The sequence below is a fragment of the Gossypium arboreum genome, chromosome 1, assembly GCF_025698485.1.
Source record: "Gossypium arboreum isolate Shixiya-1 chromosome 1, ASM2569848v2, whole genome shotgun sequence".
Taxonomy (NCBI): domain Eukaryota; kingdom Viridiplantae; phylum Streptophyta; class Magnoliopsida; order Malvales; family Malvaceae; genus Gossypium; species Gossypium arboreum.
In genome coordinates, this window is record NC_069070.1 from 10285361 (window position 1) to 10293504 (window position 8144).

The following is an 8144-nucleotide window of genomic DNA, read 5'->3' on the forward strand; positions in this document are numbered from 1 at the left end:
TCAAGCCTGGAGAGATGGTCAGCCGCAAGATTTTCAGCTCATTTCTTATCCTTAATCTCCAAGTCAAATTCCTGCAATAATAAGATCCATCGAATGAGTTGAGGTTTTGCATCAGTTTTAGTCAAAAGATGGCGAAGAGCAGAATGGTCAGTATAAACGACAACTTTAGACAATATTAAATATGGCCTAAATTTATCGAATGCAAAAACCACAGCTTGCAGCTCTTTCTCCGTGGTGGTGTAGTTTTCTTGTGCGGTTGTCAAAGTCCTGCTAGCACAATAGATAGGTTGAAAATGTTTAACTCTTCACTGTTCCAAAACTGCACCTATTGCAAAATCACTCACGTCGCACATTAGTTCAAAAGGTGAATTCCAATCAGGTGCAATTAAAATTGGAGCTTTAGTTAGTTTATCCTTTAAAGTATTAAATGCTTCTAAACACTCCTGATCGAAATTAAAAGGAACATCTTTTTCTAGTAATTTAGTCAAAGGCTTAGCTATTTTAGAAAAGTCTTTAATAAATCTTCTATAAAACCCAGCATGTCCTAAGAAGCTTCTAATAAGCTTAACCAAATTAAGGGGAGGTAGTTTTTCAATTGTTTCAATATTAGATTTATCAACCTCAATCCCTCTACTAGAAATTTTATATCCTAACACAATACCTTCTTGAACCATAAAGTGACATTTTTCCCAGTTAAGCATAAGGTTTGTTTCCTCACATCTTATTAAGACTCGTTTTAAATTTTTGAGGCAAAGATGGAGAAAGTTACTGAAAACCGAGAAATCATCCATAAATACCTCCATGATGTCTTCTACGAGTTCGCCAAAAATGGCCATCATGCAGCGCTGAAAAGTAGCAGGAGCATTACATAATCCAAAAGGCATTATACGATAAGCAAACATACCGTATGGACATGTAAATGTTGTCTTTTCTTGATCTTCAGTAGCTATTGGGATTTGGAAATAGCCAGAGAGTCCGTCTAAAAAGCAGTAGTACATGTGTCGTGAAAATCTTTCCAACATTTGGTCAATGAATGGAAGGGGAAAGTGGTCTTTTCTCATGGCATCATTTAGCTTCCTATAATCAATGCACACTTTCCAACCTGTGACTGTCCTTGTTGGGATTAATTCATTTTTCTCATTGGCTACAACAGTCATGCCTCCTTTCTTAGGAACAACTTGCACTAGACTCACCCAAGAACTGTCAGAAATAGGATAAATAATTCCAGCATCTAGGAGTTTAATTACCTCAGATTTAACAACTTCCTTCATGTTGGGGTTCAGTCGTCTTTGGGCTTGCACGCATGGTTTATATTCATCTTCCATTAAAATTTTATGGGTGCAAAAAGAACGGCTGATCCCTTTAATGTCAGAAATTTTCCATGCTATGGCCCTTTAATGCTCTCTTAATACTTGGAGTAATTCCTCTTTCTCTTTGGGTTGCAGGTTGGATGCAATAATTACCGGTAATGTAGAATTAATTCCAAGGAATGCATATTCCAAGTGATTCAGCAATTGTTTAAGTTCCAGTTTGGGAGGTTTGTCAATAGAGGGTTTTTGCTTAAGTTCATCTTTTACCTTAATTCCCTCATATTTTGCTAATTTTGGGGAGGTTTCATTGGAGTTTAGTTCGGTTCCTTTCTCAGAATCATCATCCACCCCCTCTCCTTAGGCGAGACACAGTTCCATCGTGTCCTTGTGTATGATTTCCTGAAAAGAATCTTGAGTAGCATGGTCAATAAAGTCGATAAAATAACATGAGTTATCCTGTTCTTTAGAAAATCTCATGGCATCATAAATTTTAAAAATAATCTCTTTGTCACCTACTCTAAGTACCAATTTACTATCACCCACATCAATTACAGTTCTAGCAGTGACTAAGAATGGCCGACCTAAGATTAAAGGCTCCTCAACATCTTCATCCAGGTCAAGCACAACAAAATCAATAGGAATATAAATTTATCTACCTTTACAAGTACGTCCTCTATAATTTCCCTAGGATATTTAACAGATCTATCTGCTAATTGAATACTCATCCTAGTGGGTTTAGGTTCCCCAAGACCAAGTTGTTTAAACATTTTATATGGCATCAAATTAATGATGGCACCTAAATCAGCTAGTTCTTTATCAACATTCAAACTACCAATTAAGCAGGGAATAGTAAAACTTTCTGGATCTTTCAGTTTGGTTGGCAGTTTATTTTGGAGTATGGCTGAGCACTCCTCATTAAGTTCCACTGTAGATAAGTCTTCAAACTTCCCTTTGTTTGTTAGAAGCTCCTTTAAAAATTTTGTACATGTAGGCTTTTGCGATATAGCTTCAACAAAAGGTAAGTTAATATGCAATTGTTTAAAAGTTCAAGAAATTTACCGAATTGTACATCCATGCGGTCTTTCTTCAACTTTTCTGGGTATGGGATTGGTGGTTTATATTCTTTTGGCATTAGATTGTCATTGTTTTCAGGTTCAACCTCCTTTCTGTCAGCTTCTTATGGTGGCTTTTTTTTAGATTTAGCTAACACTTTCCCACTCCTTAGTGTAACTGCTTTCACATGCTCTTTTGGGTTGGGTTCAGTGTTTCTTGGCAGGCTACCTTGTGGTCGTTCAGATATCAATTTAGCGAGCTGGCCTATCTAGGTTTCAAGCCATTGGATCGATACTTGTTGATTTTTAAGTGTTGTCTTGGTATTCAAAAAATGAGTTTTTGACGCTGAGATAAATTTTGTTAGTATCTCCTCAAGGTTCGGCTTTTTCTCTTGTTGGTAGGGTGGTTGTTGGAAACCCGGAGAATGTTGTGGCTTTTGATTTCCTTGACCGCCCCACGAGAAATTGGGATGGTTCCTCCAACTTGCATTATATGTGTTACTATACGGGTTATTTTGGGGTCTACAGTTATTGTTACCCATATATTGGACTTGTCCTCCTCGATGCTAGGGTTGAAGGGTTGATATTCTGTGTATGCTCCTCCTCTATTTGAATCGCACCTCATCACTAGATGTACCTGAGTAGAACCACACAAACCGTCAATCTTTTTATTTAAGAGTTCTATTTGGTTAGATAGCATAGTAACCGCATCGAGGTTGAAAACACTGGCTGCTTTCATCGGCTTTGTCCTCATAACTTGCCACTGATAGTTATTCAGTGACATCTCCTCAATAAATTTGTAATCCGCCTCAGGTGTTTTGTTATTCAAATTTCCACCGGTGGCTAGGTCGATGTGTTGCCTTGTTGAGGGGTTCACACCGTTGTAAAACATTTGAACCTGTGGCCAAAGTGGTAACCCATAGTGAGGGCATCTTCTCAAAAGATCCTTGTATCTCTCCCATGCATCGTAGAGTGTTTCTAGATCCATTTGCACAAATGAAGAAATGTCATTCCTCAACTTAGCCGTTTTAGCCGGCGGAAAATATTTAAGTAAAAACTTTTCGAACATTTGTTCGCAAGTAGTGATTGACCCTCGTGGTAATGAGTGCAACCACTATTTAGCTTTGTTCCTCAATGAAAATGGAAACAACCAAAGGCAAATGGCATCATCAGAAACGCCATTGATCTTAAAAGTATCGCAAAACTCCAGAAAATTTGTCAAGTGATTGTTTGGATCCTCATCCTGCAAACATCAAACTGAACAAACTGTTGTATCATTTGAATTGTGTTAGGTTTCAGTTCAAAATTATTTGCAACAATATCAGGTTTAACTATACTTGACTCAGTTCCTATTAAATTAGGTTTAGCATAATCATACATAGTGAGTGGAGCAGGATTCTAATTTACTAGATCAGCAGCAATCGCAAGAGGTGGCGGATTTTCTTGGTTTTCAGCCATCTCCTCAGTTGTGGTTGAAGTATCGTCCTCTTGCTCTTCCTTTGTGTATCTTAGGCTTTGCCTTATTTCTCTTTAGTTTTTGTGAACTGTGCGGTCGATCTCACCGTAAAAAAGTAGAGGTCCTGACGGGTTTCTTCTGGTCATAAACTAGAAAAAACCCGTCAGAAGAAAATAAATGAAAACTTAGAAAATAAAATAAAAATTTAAATTGCAATAAAAGTAAAATGGCTAAAGTAATAAAAATCGAGTGTTCCTAATATCCTAGTTCCCTGGCAACGGTGCTAAAAACTTGGTACGTGATATTCGCGACAGGTTTTAAATATTTATAATTAACCGTTCTTGAAACTAACTATTATGACGATGAAGGCAAGTGTACCTATCGAACAGTAGTATAGCTTTAGCAAGACCGGATTGTCGAACCCAAAGGAACTAAGAGTACTAGTAATTACTTTCTTTTTATTATCTAGCCTAAAAATTAAGGGATTTTTTTATCTAAACTAATTAACTAAACTAAAGAGTGCACAGAGAGAAATTGGGGAAAAGCTTTTGGGAAAATTCGATTGATTAAGACAATACCCAAGGAAAAATCCACCTAGACTTCACTTGTTATTTGACTCTGAATCAGACAATTTATTCATTTGACTTAATCCATAGAAATCCCTAAGTTATATTATTATCTCTCTCGAGACTAATAACGTCTAACCCTAGGTTGATTAATTGAAATCTCTTTCTAATTAACACCTAGTGTTGCATTAACTCAATCTATGGATTCTCTTATTAGGTTTCACCCTAATCCGGCAAAATCTTATCACCCTATCTCTAGGCGTGCAATAAACTCTGCTTAATTACGAAAAATTTACTCTTAGACAGGGTTTATTCCTCTTCTGAATAAGAGCATTAACTCGAATCAATATCCTAGAATATTAAAATAAGAATTAAGAACACATAATTAAGAACAAGTCAAATATTTATCATACAATTCAGATAATAATAACAAGATCCGTTTTAGGTTTCATTCCCCTTAGGTATTTAGGGGGCTTAGTTCATAATTATAGAAGAAAACATCTCAGAAGAATAATGAATACAAAACACAAAGAAAACCCAAAACCCCTAGATGGAAATTGAAGGGAGATCTTCAATCTTGATGATGAATCCAACTTTTAGATGGACCAATCGGCTTCCCTTGAGTAATTCCTTGGCTCCTACTCTGTGTCCCCTTCCTAAGTGCCTCCTCAGGTGTTTAAATAGGCTTTAGAATGCCTAAGAGCCCTCAAAATTGGCCTTTTCCGAATAGGGTTATACTTGGGTTCGGTAGGGACACGCTCGTGTGTGATTACTCCAGCCCGTGGTCAAGGCTATTGAATAGGCACGGGCGTGTAGTCTACCCATGTAAGTCGTGCTTTGATCCTGCCAAAAGGACACGGCCGTGTGACATGCCCGTGTGAGGAAGCCCAGGCTGTGTTGATTTTCTATGTGGGTCCATTTTCTCCATTTTTGGCCTGTTTCTCGCTCTTTTTACTCTCTGATGCTCACCTAAGTATAAAACATGAAATTAAAGAACTAGGAGCATCGAATTCACTAAATCTAAGGAGAAATCATCCATAAATGTGTTAAGCATGGGATAAAAATATTTATAAATTACAATTTATCGAGATCGAAACTAACCTGCCACACTTGCAAACACTGCACATATTATTTGATTGATTATTATTATTTGTGTTGATTTCCCTCATGGTATGCGAGGACGACAAGAGAGCAATCTTGGTTCAAAAGAAATTAGTATAGGGTTGTTTGAGCTAGCGAAAGGGACTGATTGGACATATATAATTAGAGTTCAAATATTGTGTAATTAAGTTTCAAATTTTTGTATATTAATTACAACATTATTTAGTTATGGAGTCAATCCACTAAAAGTAGTATGGCTAAACTCTCTCTTATTATATACCATTATGAAAACAACTTATTTTTATACTTGTCTAATGACCTTACCATATGTGTGTTACCCTTATAGGATATCCTTAATCTCATTGAGAGGAAGTCAGTGGTGAAACTTTCTTATAAATACCTCTCCTTTCACCATCACAGAAAACGTTCTCTCTTATGCCAAAAATATGCTAAAAACACTTTAAGTTCGGCTCTTTATAAAATTGCCCTACCTTCGTAATGTGAATAGTTGCCCTCTCTCCTATATCATGTTTTCCTTCAACACAATTGAACATAGTAAAAGAGATTTGAGAGTTTGTAATTGAGACTATTGCCATGCTAAATTTTTTTGTTGTTTATTTAGTTTCTTCTTAATCTTCAATTGCACAAAATTGAAGCACCAATAATCTCATTCAAATTCTTCTAAACTCATGCAGACTTGAAGAAAGTAAATTGAATAAAAAAATATAGTTTCTATTCTTGGGTTACCTTTTTTGATGCTAAATGATATATGGGTTCATCTTCAAATAAGTAAAAAAAAAAAAAAAAACCACTAATAATCACATAACCATTAGTGTGTTTATATTCTGGTCACCCAACTCTATTTTTTTATTCAGCTACTAATCGACGTTTGATATTTTTATCAGTCCTCCATTAAATTATTAAGGGAATGTTGACCTGATCCTTTCATTAGTATAATAATAAATTTAGCCTTACAATGTTTATAGATTCTATTAATTTGGTCCAAATTCTAAAAATTTAACCCTTAACTTTACACATTTTATCAATTTAATCCGATCCTAAAAAAATTCATAAAAATTCAAAATTTCAAAAAACTTTAAAAATATAAAATTACTAAAAATCATTTTTTCTATAAAATACATAATTTTTTTATAAAAATATAAAAATATGCCTCTGGGAAGGTCTTTGAACTTTTATATCAATCAAAACCAAAGTCTAATATCTTTGAACTTTCAACAAATGATGTTTTTTTGCTATTCTTGAACTTGTGAATGCTTGGATATAAATGGGATCCAATTGAAAACTTGAACACTGGATAAATAAATAAATAACCCTAATTAGAGTTCGGCGCAATCACTCTCTCTAAATCGACACCACCTTGTAAAACTACTAGATCTCAAATTATAGTTGCTAGATGACATTGCAATTATAATCTCTTACCAATCTTAAAAAGGAACCCAAAATAAATATAATTTATTTGAACACAAAGAAAAATTACTCAAAAAAATCTCCCTAATTTTAGTAGAGTAATCCCAAGGTGGAAAAAGTCTAAGGTGGTTGGCCATTTTATGAATTTATAGAGGGGAAAATATGTAAGAGTTTAATTTTAGTTTAAAGTTTGAAAACAATGAAATTGGAGGAGCCTGGTCCCATAGAGACTCTAGAGGGGCCGACGACTTACATAAGGGAAGTAACCTTTAAAATGCCTCATTTATCAAATTTTGGTTAGTGTGGTCAATTATTGAATTGGCCTTATGCATTGCACTATCTCTCCTAAATTGGAACAGAAGGCAAGCTTAATCATTAAGTAGGTCGTCCAATTAATTTTCACCCAATTGAGCTTCTATCGACAAAAAAAAAACAATTAATTAAGCCTTCATTGAAAATTTTCACCCAACTACGCCTTTATTAGAAAAAAAAAAAGGCAATTAAACTTTTCCATAATTGCTGACATGACAAACTGCGACATAAGATATGACACATGGTATAAAAAAATTGTGCTATTAAAAAATTATTAAAATTAATAAAATGATAAAAAATATTAAAAAAACTAATTTACATTATTCAATAATCGTCTGCTTGTGTCACAGAGCTATACTTTCAGTCTTGCAATCCGTGCGGCCTTAGGCGATTCATTTGCTTCAAATGCGCCTAAGTTAGCCTAATTCTCGCAAAGTGAGGATTCTCACAGAATTCCTCTAAGGCACCGAAATTATAGCAGAAGCAAACTCACAATGGAAGAAAGCACAAAATAGCAAAATAGCCATAGAAAAGCAATGCATGCCTAGTTTTTTTAGTAAATGCTCTGAATTTAGCATTCACTACTAAGGAATAAAATACAATGGATAATCACAACTGAGGGGAGGCTCTCTATTAATAGTCGAGCTCCTCCAAAACTAACGATATAGATCAAATTACATCGACTGACGAGATCGAAGCATATCTACAATTAAGGGATTTACATAATCTCCTAGATTACAAAATCAAATCTTATCAGATTACATATCTTCTAAGATTGCTTTCCCTATTTACCAAGGTAGCTCTAATTTCTCATAATTTCCTTATTGGGTCACCAAGGCTTCAAGTAGATAGGCTTCATAACTTTTTCTTCAAATCGATCCAGCTCTCGTGGGTCAAATGAGCCCTATTTAATATATAG

The 8144-nt window shown here is 35.0% G+C and overlaps 1 non-coding gene across 1 annotated transcript; it reads left to right on the forward strand.

The window, feature by feature from the left end:
- Nucleotides 1-3276: 3276 nt before the first annotated feature.
- LOC128281997 (small nucleolar RNA R71) lies at nt 3277-3383 on the forward strand. Its single transcript, XR_008272311.1, has one exon. It is a non-coding gene; the product is annotated as a small nucleolar RNA R71 (small nucleolar RNA).
- Nucleotides 3384-8144: the final 4761 nt, after the last annotated feature.